We start from the raw sequence: 17755 nt of genomic DNA, 5'->3' as shown, positions 1-17755 counted from the left end.
ATAGATTTTATGAGTTGTTTGTGGAGAGCCACGTTCTGTTTGTCAAAGGTGGGGAGAACGAGCTTAAAGAGCTCCTGCTCGCCATGGCAAATGTATATGAAAATACAAATTTACTCACTCGAGGCCAATTTTCTTGATGATTTGAGCCCACAAACCTTTACTTCTATCCTCCTCAACACAATCAAACTTTGTGAAAAATGTCAAATTGTAGGATCGGACAACTTTCCCAAATATATTTAAAAGCATGAGATAAGGTCACCTATGCAAGGCTTATGGATATGGAAACTTAATCTTCTACTTGTTTCATCGTATTGTTCCTCCTTGGACTTTGCGTAGGTCGTTGTTTTGCATAGTTCAAAGTATGCAATGCACAACAAATAAGTAGGTAGTTCTCTTTTCAAAGTATGCAATGCACAGCAAATAAGTAAGCCGTTCTCTTGCATATGATAATGATTTGAACATAGAATCAAAGACGGGGACTGTGCTCAATCTACAACTGCTTATGGCACAATGTTCAACTTGCATTTCCTTTACAATCTCATATTTTCTCATAGATCACTTAGTCTTATAAGCGATATTGCCTTCTCTTCACTTGCTTGAGGCTTCTAAGTGTGAGCTTCACAGTGACCTGTCTACACACACAATGATCATGAAACGTCCTTCATTATAGGGGAGAGAACTACATTTCTTCACTTACACCTTACATCTCCTAGACAAGATGATCCCCAAAGTTCATTTACACAGTGTCCTTAAAGATTCCACATCATCTAAGCACAACCCACACTTTGCATCCCCTTTACATCCATCTATGATCATCCATACATGTGCATATTATTTATGCACCAACATGCATGACACCCAATTTTGGGAGTCACATCACCCCCCACCCATTTGTAGAATCTTGCACAGATTGCTGGACCGGCACACTATCATAGAAGATGCCCAAACCTGTAGAGTTTTGCACACGATTGATCCAAGGATGGATCAACATCTAGAAAGGGGGCACGTATTGGTTAACACCACCACATTTTGGTATATTCTAATGTATTTGCATAACATAGATACGATTATGATTTTACCTTGGAACGATTAGGCCCAGGAAGCTTGAAAAACTAGAGCTAGAAGTGTAGAAGAGTAGGAAGAGAGCATAGGGGTGGCCCTTCTTTCAAAATGTGGCATGTATAAAAGGGAAGACCCTTGACTTTGGTCTTCAATTCTTCTATTCACATTTGAAGAATACAAGCTCTCTTGCCTTCTTTGATGTAGTTCTTGTGTTCTTGCTTGCCTTTTGTGCTCTTCTCATCTCCCCTCCCCTCCCCCTTCTCATTCCTTGCGTTCCCTCTTCCCACCATCCCCTTTTCTTCTCGTAGAGTCACAACTGCAATAACCTAGTTATATTTGTGAATGGCTTTTGTATTCCTAGACCAGGATGCCTTCGACTTACTGTGATTATCCTAAACCAACCCATTGCTAATTCAAGACAAACAACAATTACTGACTAAAATTATGATTGAAATTGTGAAATTCAAAAATGAAAAGCAATATATTGTTATTTTTTAATTGTGAATATGTTCTATTTGTGAAATTCAAAAATAAAAAGCAATATACTTGTTATTGTCTAATATATGAAGTTGCGTTAGAAAAAAAGGGAGCTCATTTTGGAACCCTGAGAGAAATTCATGATTTCTTCATTTTTCTTTCCTTTATAACAATGAAATATGACATAACCCCACTAGTGTACGATGCATAATTTGATATTTCTAACATCGACACGTCTGGAGCAAACCAAAACTCCCAAAATGACTTTTAAAACGCTCGAAACGAATACTCAAAGGCTCGAAAATGACCAAAATGGCCTGAAAAGCCATGTGTACAAATGACAACGATTTGCCTGCAGCTAATTGTGAAATTTTTTGGAGTCTCTAATAAATATGGAGTGTAAGCACTCACACAAGGGACCCTTATAACCTAACTTTATGCAATGGAGACCTAAGGTACTGAATTAGCCTTCTACCCTAATCACCTAATTTGTGGATAGTGCAATGTGACTAGGGTGACATACATTATGACAAAGTAGACAAGATGAGGAACTAACATGTACCAACCGAGTTATATGCTTAACCTTTTCATTCAACTAGACTTTAAAAGTGATGGTTTGGCAAAGCTAAGCCAAGAAGATAGCGAGCGGTGGCTCCTATATTAGCTAACTCTAAGACTCCAATTGTAGCCTACCTTAAGACAATAGATAATTCATTAAAGATTTCAACTTAAATAAGCACATATTGCTTAAGTAAGATTGGCTTCCATATGGAGACTGTCCTTCCAAGCCATTCTGAAGAAACACCTAGGAGTGGGTTGATAAGATTTCTCTCTCCTCTGGCATATGGAGACTGCCCTTCTTCCAAGCCATTCTAAACAAACACCTAGGAGTGGGTTGATAGGATTCCTCTCACTTGGATTATCTAGCCACATAAAAAATGAATCTTTGTGGATCACTTTAACTCCCCTAGTATCTTAGACGCTTGGAAAAGTGAACTACCCTACTATCCTGGACACTTGGAAGGCTAATTGCTCCCTAGATACAACCAAACTTTCAAGCATTGAGGTTCACTTGAAAAGTTTTCTTAGAATTAACTATTATTGGTTGTGGTCTTAGACTAGACATATGACATGCAAAACTCTTCAAGGACTTTAGGTACTTACAAGGTACGAGTTACACTAAAATAATGAATTGTTAAGCAGAAGCTCTTCTTTTTTGTGTGTCAAGTGGCTAGCATCTAAAAATGTCAGTTTAATACTTTGCAAGATCTAGATATCTTTGGTGCTTTCGGTCAACAACTAATGCTCAAGCTAAAAGAGGACAAGGAATCATTTTTTCACAAACTATGCTTAAGCTAAAAAAGGACAAGGAATCATTTTTTTCATATAAATCTCAATAAAACTTTCAAACACATTTATCCCCCAAATTGTGGACTACAGTTAGAGAGTGTTGACTTTGATCAACGAGACTTGACATATACCAAGAGGACTAACTACAGTTAATTAAGTTGTGCAGACTTCAATTGGAGAGATGTGCAGACTTCAAGTGGAGAGATGTGCCAACTTTGGTTAGAGAGACTTGGCCATAATCAAGGCACCACAACCATTGGTCAAAGTTCCTTAACTACAACCAAGAGGGTTGACTTCAATTAACCAAGAATTGTGTTCTATATTTTGTTCTAATGTTTAACCAGTGGGGACGCCCACCTGTGACTAGGATTAGTCCACAATTTATTATTTCCATACAAAGCGCTAATAATTAATGGGTGCCATGGTGATGGGCTTTAATTCATTATTGCAAGTACTATGAGGGACTGAAGACCGAAGTAATTTCGAGCGTAGCAAGTATTTCGAAGGCCACCTGCGTGAGCCAAGTGCTATGAAGACCCTAAAATTTGCCGTTAGAGGCATGCAATAACACTTAGTCTAGATTTTAGAAAGGTGACATGTTGCCAGCTTGAAAGGAGCTTGAAGCTCTTGTAAAATGAATTCACGTTTGGACTTTAAATTAACAACTTCCACACTGAACTCATGTACTCCATACTTCTCTTTGATGAATAAAAAACCTTGGGAGAGGGCCCAACCCAAGGAATGTCCTGAGCCCTAGTCTATCTATTAAGAGAGGGAGAGAGAGAGAGAGAGAGAGAGAGAGAGAGAGAGAGAGCAAATGAGAGTGTATTAGTGTCTTTTACAAAGGGTATTGCATTTACAAAGGGGATTGCACCTAGGTTTACAATGATGAGGTACATAAGAAAACAATTAAGAAAATCTTAAGTAAAGCAAGCCATACTTACCATAAAAACTTGTGATGGGCTACAAAAGGGCAATACATACTCATTCCTTGTTGAAATCCACCTTGGGCAATGAGCTCTATCCAATTTTCTTAAAAGAATGGTGATACATGATAATAGGTGCTCCAATGGGACAACCAAGTCTTTCATGGAATTAAAAGAAGTCATTTAACAATTGTGCATGTGGGTATAATATCCACCTCTACCTAAAAGTACCTTTATTACATCTCCAACATCATCGAGAGTACATGAATCTTCATTACATCTCCAACATCATCGAGATGTAATGAAGGTACTTTTAGGTAGAGGTGCATGTGGGTATAATATCCACCTCTACCTAAAAGTACCTTCATTACATCTCCAACATCATCGAGATTACATTCCTTGGGAGAGGGTCCAACCCAAGGCATGTCCTGAGCCCTAGTCTATCTATAGAGAGAGAGAGAGAGAGAGAGAGAGAGAGAGAGAGAGAGAGAGCAAATGAGAGTGTATTAGTGTCTTTTACGAAGGGTATTGCATTTACAAAGGGGATTGCACCTAGGTTTACAATGATGAGGTACGTAAGAAAACAATTAAGAAAATCTTAAGTAAAGCAAGCCATACTTACCATAAAAACTTGTGATGGGCTACAAAAAGGCAATACATACTAGTTTCTTGTTGAAATCCACCTTGGGCAATGAGCTCTATCCAATTTCCTTAAGAATGGTGATACATGATAATAGGTGCTCCAATGGGACAACCAAGTCTTTCATGGAATTAAAAGAAGTCATTTAACAACTCTGCATGTGGGTATAATATCCACCTCTACCTAAAAGTACCTTCATTACATCTCCACATCATCAAGATTACATGAAAGAGAATTAACTAGCCAATTAAACTTACCTTTTTGTTGCAGACACACAATGCTGGCTGTAGTCATCCTACTCCTACACATCTCCTTATCACAATTCTTAACATCCATCTTTGCCTTCAATTTTTTACCCGCTTTGGAAACAACATGCAAGGATTTGAGTTTTTGTTGTGTAATGGGAACCTCATCTTTCAAGCACACACAATCCCACTATAAAATTCCATACCGAGAAGTGGAAGAGATTTGCTATCATAATCATAACTATACAAGTATTTGGCTCACACGCTTGCAAAGTTCATGCACCACACTACTTCCACATAAAGCCTTCCACACTTGGCTCCAAACTCCAAACTCCACAAGTCAACAGCTAGCATCCCATATTTTCACACCAAATGTGATCAATACCATAGGTTGTGCGAAGTCATAAAATATACACAAAAGGACCCACAATTAATATTGGCTGCAATCACGTTCTAATCGACCACTCCTCTTGGACAAAACCGAGTTTGTGCTTCTGAGTCCATAACGTCCATTACATCTTCATCTATTCCGCAACCCACACTCAACATTCTCTGGACTGCAGCAAGTGATGTTTAGACCACGCAAAGTAAGTAAGCCCCAAATCTCTAGATTCAAGAAATCGTGTTGCAAAATAGGGAGTGGCAGAGCTCACCGCCGAAATTTATTATCATGTGCGGCACGACGTGTAGGAATTGGATGAACGCTTTACTTTTCCTAGCTATGCGCAGTATGTTGCGCATACTGAAGTACCTCAGATGCCCCAGCATACTGAAGTACCTCAGATGCCCCATTTGCAGAAGTTCGCGACAAATCATAAACACGATCAAATGCGCGTGGACAAGGGGTTTCGTTTCTCGCTGTTCACAGATACGTACGTAGCCCATGTATAAAGACACGCATATCTCTATGCTTAATGATACTTTAGTAGCCCCTACATAAAACGATTCGCACAACCAGGCTTGACATCAACACGGTTTCATAACTTCACGCATAATCCGTGCGCTGGAGACACTATTTGAAAGCCAACCGTTGAGGGACGAGAGATCTCGATTTTTAGGGGAACTTCCTGTACCGGGAAGCTGTGGTGTGGCATCCGGGAAAAAAGCGATCACAGGAGGAAAGCTTCTAATTAGAGAAACCATAGGGTAAGGAATACTCTCAATTGTTGACCCGGCATACTGCGAAATGAGCTAGCATGGCACAGGATTCCTTCAGCTCAGCTCAGAATAACTCTCAAAGCTAATTTGAAGCGACATAATAGAGAATTCACGAGCGCAATAGACCGTTCAAAAATCGAGAAAGCACTGATCCTTCGGTGAGGATCCTACGACTCCAAACAAAAAGAGCATCCACGGATACTAGTTGTAAAGCAGGCATCAGGCTTAACGCTAGCATCATTAATGATCAGATGCAAATTACCCATTTAGAATGTATAAATCATCATTTGCCTTCATGACGAGTAAGTGGGATAAAACAAGAACCAGCGATGGAAAGATATCTCCATTAACGGCAGCAATCGAGGGACAGAAAGTAGCTTCATCCTTTAGGCAGCCCGTTTGTGCAAAAGATCGGAGGAAAAAACTCAAACGATCAAACGAAACAATCAAACCACGAGCCAAGAAAGCTTTTTCGATGTGAATCAAAGGAAAAACGAAGACAAATGCCGTGATACTTCCCTCAGACAACGGATATCAGGAATCAATCAGCAAAAATCATGATGTTGATGAGGAATCCTCACAGGGAAGAGCACGGCAAAATATGCCGATGCTGGAGAGAAGCTCCAACTTTCCTCACGTTCAGCTTCAACCCTAACCCTAGAAATTCCTCACGATTAAGCTTCAACCACAACCCTAACCCTAGAGATGACAAGGTTGTTTTGAGTCGTGTCAAGGTCCTCGCGGCATGGCTCATGTTGAAAACGATGCGAGGCTCTTTCTTTCTTCGTGGGCGGCGGGTGGTCTGAACCCACCCATAGTATAAGCTTATGTAAGGGAGGCACCATACGCCTAGGCTGGGGGTAGTGGACTACTTGCCCAGGGTGATGGGCTAGGAGACCCCTGCACTTAGCCACACCTAGCTAGGTACACGGTGCCTCCCTTAATAAAGCTCATGAGGTGGTGGGAATCTGTCTAAAACTTCTTGTGGAGGAAATAGAATTGGAGGATGGTTGTCAGTTGGGCTTTTTGAATCACCGTACATCTCGTACTCCACTGGCTTTAGCCCGCTTTGTGGCCTGTGCACTTTACTTCGACTCGTGCATTCTATTCCACTCTGTTTGTGTATTACTCTCACTCGTGAAATTCTTTGGCGTACAGCTTTTCTTTGGCGTACCGTTTTCTTTGGGGTACATCTTTTCTCTGGCGTACAGCTTTTCTCTTGCGTACAGCATTTGGGGATTTTTGGGTGAGCCCACAAGCACACATTTGCACTTGGGGTGCATTTTGTTGATCGATTGCAGAGTAGTTAGTTCCACTTTGTAGTGGTTGATGACATACATGCAGTGATTGCATAGAGTAGTCAGAGGCATTCCCATTCAGTTGCATTCTTCTTTGTAGGTGCACTTGCAGTCAGTGTTGTTTTTGCAGTCAAGATGTCTTAGAATGAGAGCTTTGGCATTATGATGACCGAGGGTGATAAGTTGGAAGGATCTAACTATGCCTCGTGGTCATTCATGCTCAAGAACATTTTAGTTTAGCGAGAACTTATAGGATATTGTGAGTGGTGATGAGATTAAGCCTCTTGCTGTGCTAGTACTAGCTCATCCTCTACCACCACGTCTATTACTAGCTCATCCTCTACCACCACATCTGTTACTCCCGTCACCACTTTTACTACTCCTTCTATCGCCACTTCTACTACTTCTACTACCGCTCCTTCTCTGGTGGAGGAGCAGAAGAAGTTCGATTGTAGAAATGCCCAGGCATAGTTCTTGATTGCCTCATCAGTGAAGAGGCACATCATGACAACCATCAAGTCGTGCATAGATGCAAATGATGCGTGGGAAAAGTTGGCAAACATGTATGATGTCAAGAATGAGGCAAGGGTCATTGCATTGACAAATAACCTCAAGGAGTAGAAGATGCAAGAAGATCAGACAATCACAGAGAACATTACGAAGATCGCTAATCTCAGAGATCAGCTAGCAAGTGTTGATGAGGAAATAGATGAAAAGAAATTAGTCTCTATCACTCTCAACAGTTTGGCTCCCGCTTGTGGCACATTTGTTACCTCTTTGACTATTATGCTCAGGGCAGCCCCTCTCTCGTTTGACGAGCTAGTTGGATTATTCTTACAAGAAGAGGAGAGGACCTCCATTTTTGCCTATTCTTCCCATCAAGGTGAGCAAGCAATTGTCACCCAAGGAAAGGGCAAATTTCAACAAAAGGGAGGTCATTTTCAAAAAAAGAACGGCCATACATATCAGCCCAAGCATGAGGGGAATGCAAGTACAAATCAAGGTCCTAAGGTGAAGAAGGGCAGATGTAATTATTGTAAACAGCCAAGTCATTTTATTGTAGAGTGCCAGAAAAGGATTGCTAATGAGAAGAAAAGGCAAGGCACAAGCAGCGATTTTGTTGCACCTGCTGAAAATGCAAATGCTCCACCACAGGAACACTTTGCACAAGAGGACAAAGATTTGGTGTTTGCTATAGTTCAGAACATCTTTGATGGCGGGGGGGATTCTAGTGCACATGCTCAGTCTATTGATGCTTCTTTTGCTGCCATTGATAAATGGTATTTGGATAGTGGTGCTACTAAGCACATGACTCCTAGAAAGGAGTGGTTTGAGAAAATCTCACATGTTCATGGCATACAGGTTACATGTGCAAATGATGCATCACATGACATCATAGGAGTGGGAGATATTCCCATCCTTTCAAGAAAAAATACATCTGTGATTATGTGTATGTCCCAGATTTGAGAAAAAAATTAATTTCAATTTCCTCTATTGCCCATGATCAACACATGCTTGTTGAGTTTCAAGATGATCAATGCAGGATCAAGGATCCCAAGAAAGGGTATGAAATTGTGGCAACAGGTACTTATGTGATAAAGGGATATACAAGCTTGATGCTCATCCCTATGTACAACAAGCTTTGGCTATCTCATTTCTTCTCCTAGTGATTTATGGCATGCCAGGTTTGGCCATGTTCATCATAGGGCATTGGCCTACTTGTACAACACTAAAATGATTCATGGAATGCCAAAATTACAGTAGCCAGATCATGAAGTGTGTGAAGGGTGTGCTCTTGGCAAATTGCACTGTCTTCCTTTCAAGAAAGATGGCTCAGGCTTAGTGAAAGCCACTAGAGTTTTGAAGATTATACATAGTGATGTATCTGGTCCCATGAATGTGACAACCCATAGAGGGGTAAGGTGTTTCGTTACCTTCATTGAAGTGTTTTATTGGTTCAAAGAGTTCAAAGCCTTGGCTGAGAACCAAACCAATTCCAACGTACAAACATTTTGTTCAGAAAATGGGGGAGAGTACACATCAAATGCCTTTGACGGGTATTTGAAGAAAAATGGGATCAAGCATCACAAGACCGTGCCATACACACTGCAGCACCATCCCATTTCAGAGAGAAATAATAGGACAATTATGGAAATGACAAGACGCATGCTCAAATGCAAGAAAGTGTCAAATGCATTTTGGGGAGAGGCCATTACTATGGATACATATATAATAGATGCCCTAAAATAATGTGACACCTTTTGAGAGGTTTTATGGCTCAAAGCCAAAGGTTCATCATTTTAGAGTGTTTGGCTCCGTTGCTTATGCTTTGATTTCATCTCAACTTAGATCAAAGCTTGCTAATAAAAGCATGAAATGCATTTTTTTTGGATATAGTATAGAAAGTAAAGGCTTCAAGCTCTACGAACCCGAGCAGCTCACCTCTCAACATTGCTCGCCATCTGTTATAGGAAAAAGAACGCATCCAACCCATCCTTTTAATAGCCATATCCACCCCACACCCCAAGTGCCTTAGCAATCTGGCATTCATAAATCGTGTCAAAACCTTTCAATATGACATTGGCACAAAGATTGACCTCCACTTGACTAGCCTCACCCTGATAGGTAGCCAGCCTTGTAATACTTTTTACAAAGATGACATTGGCACAAAGATTGACCACGACTAGCCTATATCTCATAGGTAGTCAGCCTTGTAATACAGCCTTGCAATTAGTTGATAGGGCATACAAGATTGACCGCAAAGCACTTAACTAGCCTGCCTCCTTTGATAGGTAGCCAGCCTTGTAATACTTTCCAAAGCATGAACTGAGCCGTCCCAACCCAACAATGTCTTCAAACATTCTTGAATCTTCCTTTCTACCATGAAGAACCTCAGCCTAGGTTCCATTTAAAATTCAAAGAATAAATTAAGGATTTGTTCTCCATAAGGCATCTATATACATCACTAGCATTGATCTTCTTGAAGGCTTTACCTGCCAAAGACCATTGATTGACCTTCCAAGGCCAAGCAGTAACATAATTAGTATGAAGATGCCTCCCAGAGTTGACACGTCAAGCTAGTTTCTCCACCCCAATAGATGCCTCAAGCTATGGTAGCTGAAGCTTCTTGTCGAACTAGCTTTGAATTCCCCAATGGAGTTGTCAAGTGTTGCCGATTTAATTTTCATCTTCTCACATTGAGTCTCCTCCAAAAGGCTCAAAGGGAAGGAAACTAAAAAGTCTCAAGAAGCGATCAATCAAGTCATCGAGAGAGCAATCATCACCTCTGCTGTGGAGTTGGCTGTAACCTAAGTAGAAAAAATCAAATTTGTGATTCGAAAAAAAGCAAAAATTGAACAAATGATTGGATAGGGACAAAAAATCAGGCAAAAAATGTTGACACATCACATTTCTTCTATAAAACAACGCATCATCCAAACATATTCATATGAATACTTATTCGTACGAATAAAAAATAATTGTACAAATAACTTCCTGAGTTCTTCTATTTAAGCTCGCAGTATGCAATTTTACATTTGTCTCATGCTTGGTTCTGTAGTTGAGTAGAAGAGATCAAAGAAAGAAAAGAAAAGAAGGAAACCCTCTAAGGTTGCAAAAGCAATTTGGAAGGTCTGAAATAAGATAGATTTGTGTTTGTATGTGTGAGTTTGAGGGTCTCTTTGTTGAGAGCCTAAGATCTGTTGTGTGTGATTTGTGATTGCGGGTTTGTTTGTTTGTTGAGAATCTTAGATCTCTTGTGTGAATTGTGATTGTGGGTTTTCTTGTGTGAATGTGATTGTCGGTTTGTTTGTCTTATTGATCTATTTGTTGCTTTGTTTTTTATACTTGGCAAGAGTGCTTAGAGTTACATCTTCTAAAATGAAACTCATAAGATCTCTTATATGAATTAAAGTCGTTACTTGTTTGTTTAATTTAATTTAAAATTTCAACATTCTTACACTTTCTTTTTAAAGAATATTTAATATTCTTTAAAAAGAAAGTGTTACAGTTTATTATGACTTTTGTTACACTTCCTTTTGAATGAATATTTAATGGTATTTCAATAGAATGTGAAAGGATGAATATTTGATACTCTTTTGATAGAATGTGAATGAATGATTTATAATTTAAATTATTTTCTTAACATCTCACCTTGAAAAATTTTTATTAACATTCTCGCCTTGGGAAAAAATTGTGTTGAAGAGTTATGTGCATGTATGCACTGTGGTTTCATTGAAATAAATTGAAATATGCATCACATAAGGAACTTGAAAAATAGGTAATATATTTCAAGATCATCTTTACAAAATTGCATTCCAAATATAGATGTTCACAATACAATGTCTCATATAATAGGTTCATGTGTAAAATATCTCAAGGGATAAATGTACTAGGGCCGACATTTGAAGTACCATGACTACTAGGTCCTGCACCCTTGCCTTTGAAGCCTCACCATGCATTCTTTATGTGCGTGACTCTAGCTTCTATGGCAGGACTCTCCCACTTTGTGTTGTAGGTAGTGATGTTCCGATCTATTTGACTAAGACATCACTGAATCTCCATGGCAAAGTGGTGCATGAATTGATCTCTAGATTGTACTGAAAAAACATTTGGAAATTGTTCACGCAAGGCCCTCACTCCACCCTCATCCATGGTCCTTGCAAGATTTTTCATGCCGCTTTCACCATTGTTGAAAGTGGTCTCAATGATGTCCTGATCGACATTCATCAAGAAGTGCACATTCTCATTCTTAGCACCTTCTTTTGAGCTTTACTGAGATTAGGATGCTGAAGCTTTCTCTTCTTTTTTGCGGAGCCATCATGCAACAATGAAGATGCAACACAAGTTTCAAAACCAACTCACTGCCAGCAATGACGAATAACAAAGCATGAAATTTCACAATTGCCGTTTATGTACATCTAATACTAGGCTTTAACTACAACACACAACTATCAAGGGACAGTTGAGTGCTAGACCTATAGTGTCTATGAACACATGGCATGATATTAAGCTTAGAATACATCACACAACTCTCAAGAGAGAGATGAGTGCCAAACAAAAACATCTATAAACTTAGACTCTAGCACACAACTCTCAAGAGAGACTTGAGTTCTAGACTAAGCGTCAATGAAAACATCTCTGAACTTACAAAACTCTCAAGATTGATCAGAGAGATGAGTGCCAAACTAAGCATATATGAAAAGATCTCTAAACTTAGACTGCATCACACAACTCTCAAGATTGTTAGAGAGATGAGTGCTAGAATAAGCATCTATGAAAATTGAGACTACAACACACAACTCTAGCAAGAGAGATGAGTGCTAATGGCATTCTTTTCAATGGACAGATTTCATGTCCTTCTGCCACATGAAGGATGTCTTTGTGCATCCTCAAACCTTTGAGGCTCAATTTCAGCATTCATAAAGGAGGTCATCAATGCAAAATTGACCTGTCCATGAGTACTTTTTGTGCTTGCCCCGGTTCTCCCCAAAGTAGGCTGATCCTTTGCATCCTGAATGGTCAACCTTGCCCATTTTGGAATGGATTTCTCAGCTGTACCACTGGTTATACCACCTGGAGCTATATCCTGAGGTTGATTGATTCCACATGGTGGTAACGTATCCGAAAATTGGGCTATTTTCCCTCGCTAGCTGCTCATCTAGAACATTTGAGGGAGAATCACCCTCAACTTGTGGCAAACTAGCTGAAGTATGAGAGGAAGAAGGAGTATCCTTTAGAGAACCCATATCATCATCCTCAAACTGAATTATATCCAAAGGAATACCACCATAAGGTGGAAAATCCAAAGGAATATCATCCTCAAACTGAATTATATCTAAAGGAATATCATCATAAGGTGGAAAATCCACACTAGTGGGTTGCATGCATTCATTTTCGGTAAAAGCAACATCTTGGATGATTATTATCTTCTTGGTTAACACAATTTTTTTTTGGGGTCAAAAGAGTAAAAGATCAAAATAAGTGTGGATAAAAGCATCACTACAAAAATGCCAAAATGACCATCTATATAAATTTTGACATCAATGTCCATAGATTCATATATCAATGCTTACATCGATGGAAAGATAACAATTGTTACTAGTAAACCCAATAAATTTTGATGGTTATATTGATGCTAACAATTTGTAAAATAAATGGTAGATTGGGGCTAAAATAAACCTTGTCTACCCTAAAATTGTGTGTGTGCACACGTGTGTGTGTGTGTACAAGGATTACTCAAAGGAGCATTGTTAAACTTTCATTTTGGTAATGCCCTCCCCACCCTATTCCACTGGCGGAATAGGAGAAAGACTTCATTATGATATGGGAGAGACCTTGTATCTCTAACATCCAAGCATGTTGAAGATCACTTGGATGGTCATTCTTGGTGTATCAGCCACATGGATATGTGCAAGTATATTCTTTTGTAGACATCTACAACTAGATCTAGACTGTTGTAACTTCCCATTGCTTCAAATGCTCCAACTTGAAAATCTTTACTTTCATAATTCTCTATTTGCTATGTGAATAGTTATTCCTAACTTTACTTCAATCACTATATACAAGTTGTTATTTTGGATATTGGAGATTTGAATTTTTCAGGGGAATGGGATAGAGGTCCTAGCTCCTTAGGATTTTCTCCTTTTGTAATTTCAATTTGGGTGGAATAGGGGGATTGTGCATTAGTTTTTTCTCACACTATGGTTGCTCTTTGATGTTCTTACGCTCCTATGTCAATACATAGTCATGACTTTCTTGAATCTCTCTTTCCAGAGTGTTGGTTGGAATATTGGAAACTGAATTGTTTGTGGTATCAGCCCAAGCTCCAAGATCACCAGGTAGTTCTCTTTTGGTCAGTTGCATTCTTTGATTCATTGTTCATTCAATGGCTTGCTTTTCCTCAAAGTACAATAAAAAATGAATGGTGCCTGAGATCTAATATCCAATTTTCTTTTATGTATGCTAGAAGTCATGACTAGGTCAGGAAAGAGAAAATCTCCAATAGGTGGACAGGCTACTGGTAAGAAGAAAAAGACTACCAAAAAGACCTCAATTGTGGTTACAGTTTGGCTTTACATTTGAGTTATCGGGCAATAGGCATTCTTGGGAGTAAGAAATCATAGGGTGGTGGGCTATATGTTCTTCAAGTGGATGCTATGCTTGCTGTGTTTACAACTCTACTTTTGAATATGAACATTAAGATCTATGATGGCTTAATCCTGGGAAGTTAGTGTTTTTAGTATGTTGTGTCTATTCTTTCTTGATTATGTTCTAGCTACATGACAGCGTAGGCCATGGGCACTATTGTACCCCCCTTCTTTGGTAAGTTGGACCTTATTTTTTGAGCTGTGATTTCCCTTTGATAAAATTCGGCCTTGTTTTTTTTAATAATGTTGTCTCTGTGCCAACATGGACTTAGGTAGCACAGAATGTGTGTGTAGGGTAATAGCAAAACTCCCCTTGTACTTGCATAAGGCTAGGAATAATCCCTCTTAGGAATCCAACTTGCATGTTCTACATGCAATTTCTACATACGATTCCTACATGCAGTTTCTACATGCAAGTCCTACATGCATGTTCTACATGCGAGTTCTACATGCAACTCCTACATGCAGGTTCTACATGCAAGTTCTATATGCAACATGCAACTCCTACATGCATGTTCTACATGCAATACCTACATGCGAGTTCTACATGCAACACCTACATGCAACTTCTACATGTGGAGAGAGAATGTCTTATAGTGCCTACATGCAGAGACTAAAGCTCTCCAACTTGTATAAATACCCCATAATGGAATGAAGCCCACACTCTTTGGGACATTGTGTTAAGTTCTACTTTGGTATTCCAAGCAATTGTCTCCAAGTTTCCATGCTTCCTTGCACTCCACGTCCAAAAACATGTCATAACCTTGCAACTCCTCCTCCCCTCTCCTCCAACCTTGTAACCCATCCTCTCCGGCTCCTCCTACCTCCTCCTCCTCCTCCTCCTCCTCCTCCCCTCCTCCCTCCTCCTCCTCCTCCCTTCTCCTCCCTTCTCCTCTCTCTTCTTCCCCCCATGCTCTTATACCTTCTTCCTCTCCCACTCCTATGCTCCTCCTAAACCCTTAGTCTTTCAACCTTTGACCTCCATGATCTACAAGGGAGAGGAGTTCTCCACCATGTAGTCTACCCTGAACCTTGGATCCTCCTCCTGAACCGTGAAACTCTTCTAAACTGTGGAACTCCTTATAAACCTTGGAACTTCCTTCTAAACCCTGAACCTCCCTCTAACCCTCAAACTCCCCCTAAACCCTTCAACCCCCAGTGAAGGCGAAAGCCTTCACTACCCCAATCATGATGCTGCATGTCCCTTTCACACATGCATGTACTATGTTTGCTTACCACACTTAAGCCTACGTCTCTCACTGGAATACGAACCGAGGTCCTAAGCTACACTTATACTACCAACAACAAGACTGAAATATCTGCAGGCAACAAAAAGCCTCAAAACCCTACATACTAAGAATACCTTGCTCTTCTTGTGGAAGCCGTGGGAAACAGCCAACATTTGGCGCCGCTATCGGGCAGATAGCGTCTCAAGTAACGAGTAAACATATGCAAGTATGTGTAAAAAATGAGCTACTATGAACTTTCACAAACATAGAACTCAAGGGCAAGGAGAGAATTTTTTTTTCCAACTCTAGCCAAACATATCAACCCCAAGCATCAACCTTGGGTTACTACCTTTAAAAAAATTCTTTATTTCGTAAAAAGTAACCACTTGAAGAACAAATCAGGCTAGGTAATGGACACGAATGCGTAGAACTCACAATTTTGAACAGCTCACTTTTAACAGAAGAGCGATCCAAGCTAAATCTGAAAAGTTATGGTCCGGGAAGAGTTTAGGGTTTGATCCTAACCCACTCCACCCACTCATTCTTCTTCTTTAACATCTAGCCTCCATCCTCCTCCCCATTCTGAGCCCTACGCAAGACCCTCCTCCCTCTCCATCGACCACCACCCTACTCCCATCCTCACACTATGAGTTATTTTGAGCCCTTCTCGTAGGTGATAACCTAGCCATCCACTCACCGTCCATTCGCCCTCAATAATCCTTTTACATTGAGAAAGACTTGGAGAGCGTTGCAGTTGACCGTCTCCTCCTCCCTTTGAAAAAAATCTTCAAAATTTTCCATCCGTCAAGTTTTCACCACCACCACCCTCTCTCACCCCCCCCCTCTCCACCTCCTTTTCCCCTCTTTCCCACCCTTTCATTTCCCACCCTTTTCCTCTTTTTTTGCCACTTCTGGTGAAATTCCTTTCATTTTCTTGTATGACCATGCTAGGCAGTCTCGGTATTCCATTAGGAGTGCTTTGAGCTTGGTTTCATCTTCCTGTGTAAGCTGTTTCCCAATGAAAACCAATTTTTCTTCCTCCCCTTCAAGGGCAAGGTTTATTGTTTGACTTTTTGCCGGTCCCTCATAGATTGGAGTCTCTCCAATGCTATCGGTTTCTTGAACTTCAGATTCTCTTAGTGGTCTTGGCATTGCTATGGGGACACTACCACGTGTAGTTCTTGAAGTACTCTAGCACTTCTCGAAGATCAACCTCTGATGGTGTTAAACTAGCTTGACATGTGCTATGGGTATCGAGTGGCATAATATCATTAACCAATTTTTGAGGCTCTTGGGGACTTTCTTTTTCTGTAGTCTTTTGATCGAGCTTCATGTGCACATGTGGCTTATACTTTCAAAACTTCTTATGTTGGGAACTGTAGGGTAACTTTTCCACTGGCAAAGTATTCCCAAGTAAGGGTTCACTGTGCATACTTCTTCAACTCCCTCAGGGGACCATTCAAGAGGGAGCTGGCTGGGTAAGATACAATTCGACGATCCTAGTTTGGACTCATTCGAACTCATTGAAGTGTTTGGCCTTGGCTCTGCGGGCGAGATATCCTCCTTCATCTTTCTTGCGGGATCTTCTATTGTTATTCAACTTTGGAGTTTCAACTTTGGGAAGCTCGAACACCATTAGGGCATGCAGAATGGCTAAGTCATTGTCAAAGACTTGATCTTCAAATTAAGCATTCTTAGCCTCAGTTTCATGATCACAAGGAAAATATGAGTCCTTATTGGTATGGGCACCTTCTTCAGGTTCATTATTCCACTCAAGGTCAACCATAAACAATGGCACCTCTAGATCGATTGGTTCTTCATGTGTGAGTTGAGGATCTACCTGCATGACCTTAGCATCAATCTACGAGAAGACGGGGTCTAGTGAATGGCAGTTGTCAATGGTTGCCAATGCTTGTATCCAATTATTGACATTGCTTTGTGTATCGCCCGCTATGGCATGTTGTTGTAGTAGAGCTGATTTGCTTGAGATCGTTGTTGAAGAGGTTTCATTCAATGCTCTAGGCACAATTGGTTTTATTGCTCATGTCCCCACATTGACACTTACTGTGGTGTCATGATTTTGGATTGTCAGTCTATCCGTTCCCCATTCATGGAGGATTGATACTTCACGCAACCAAGGACATCCAAGCAAGATTTGATAGGATTTCTTGGGGAGATCCAAGATTGTAAATTGAAGGGAAAAGCAGACTATTACGACTTTT

General features: G+C 40.2%; 1 non-coding gene across 1 annotated transcript; it reads right to left on the bottom strand.

The window, feature by feature from the left end:
• Positions 1-6069: 6069 nt before the first annotated feature.
• Positions 6070-6154, bottom strand: LOC147887533 (small nucleolar RNA Z101). Its single transcript, XR_015543266.1, has one exon. It is a non-coding gene; the product is annotated as a small nucleolar RNA Z101 (small nucleolar RNA).
• Positions 6155-17755: the final 11601 nt, after the last annotated feature.

This window comes from Dipteris shenzhenensis, chromosome 23 (assembly GCF_047967505.1).
Source record: "Dipteris shenzhenensis isolate YYH24624 ecotype China chromosome 23, Dip_SZ_1.0, whole genome shotgun sequence".
NCBI lineage: Eukaryota > Viridiplantae > Streptophyta > Polypodiopsida > Gleicheniales > Dipteridaceae > Dipteris > Dipteris shenzhenensis.
Note: the sequence above shows the minus strand (reverse complement) of the source record. Positions and strands in the feature narration are given on the sequence as shown.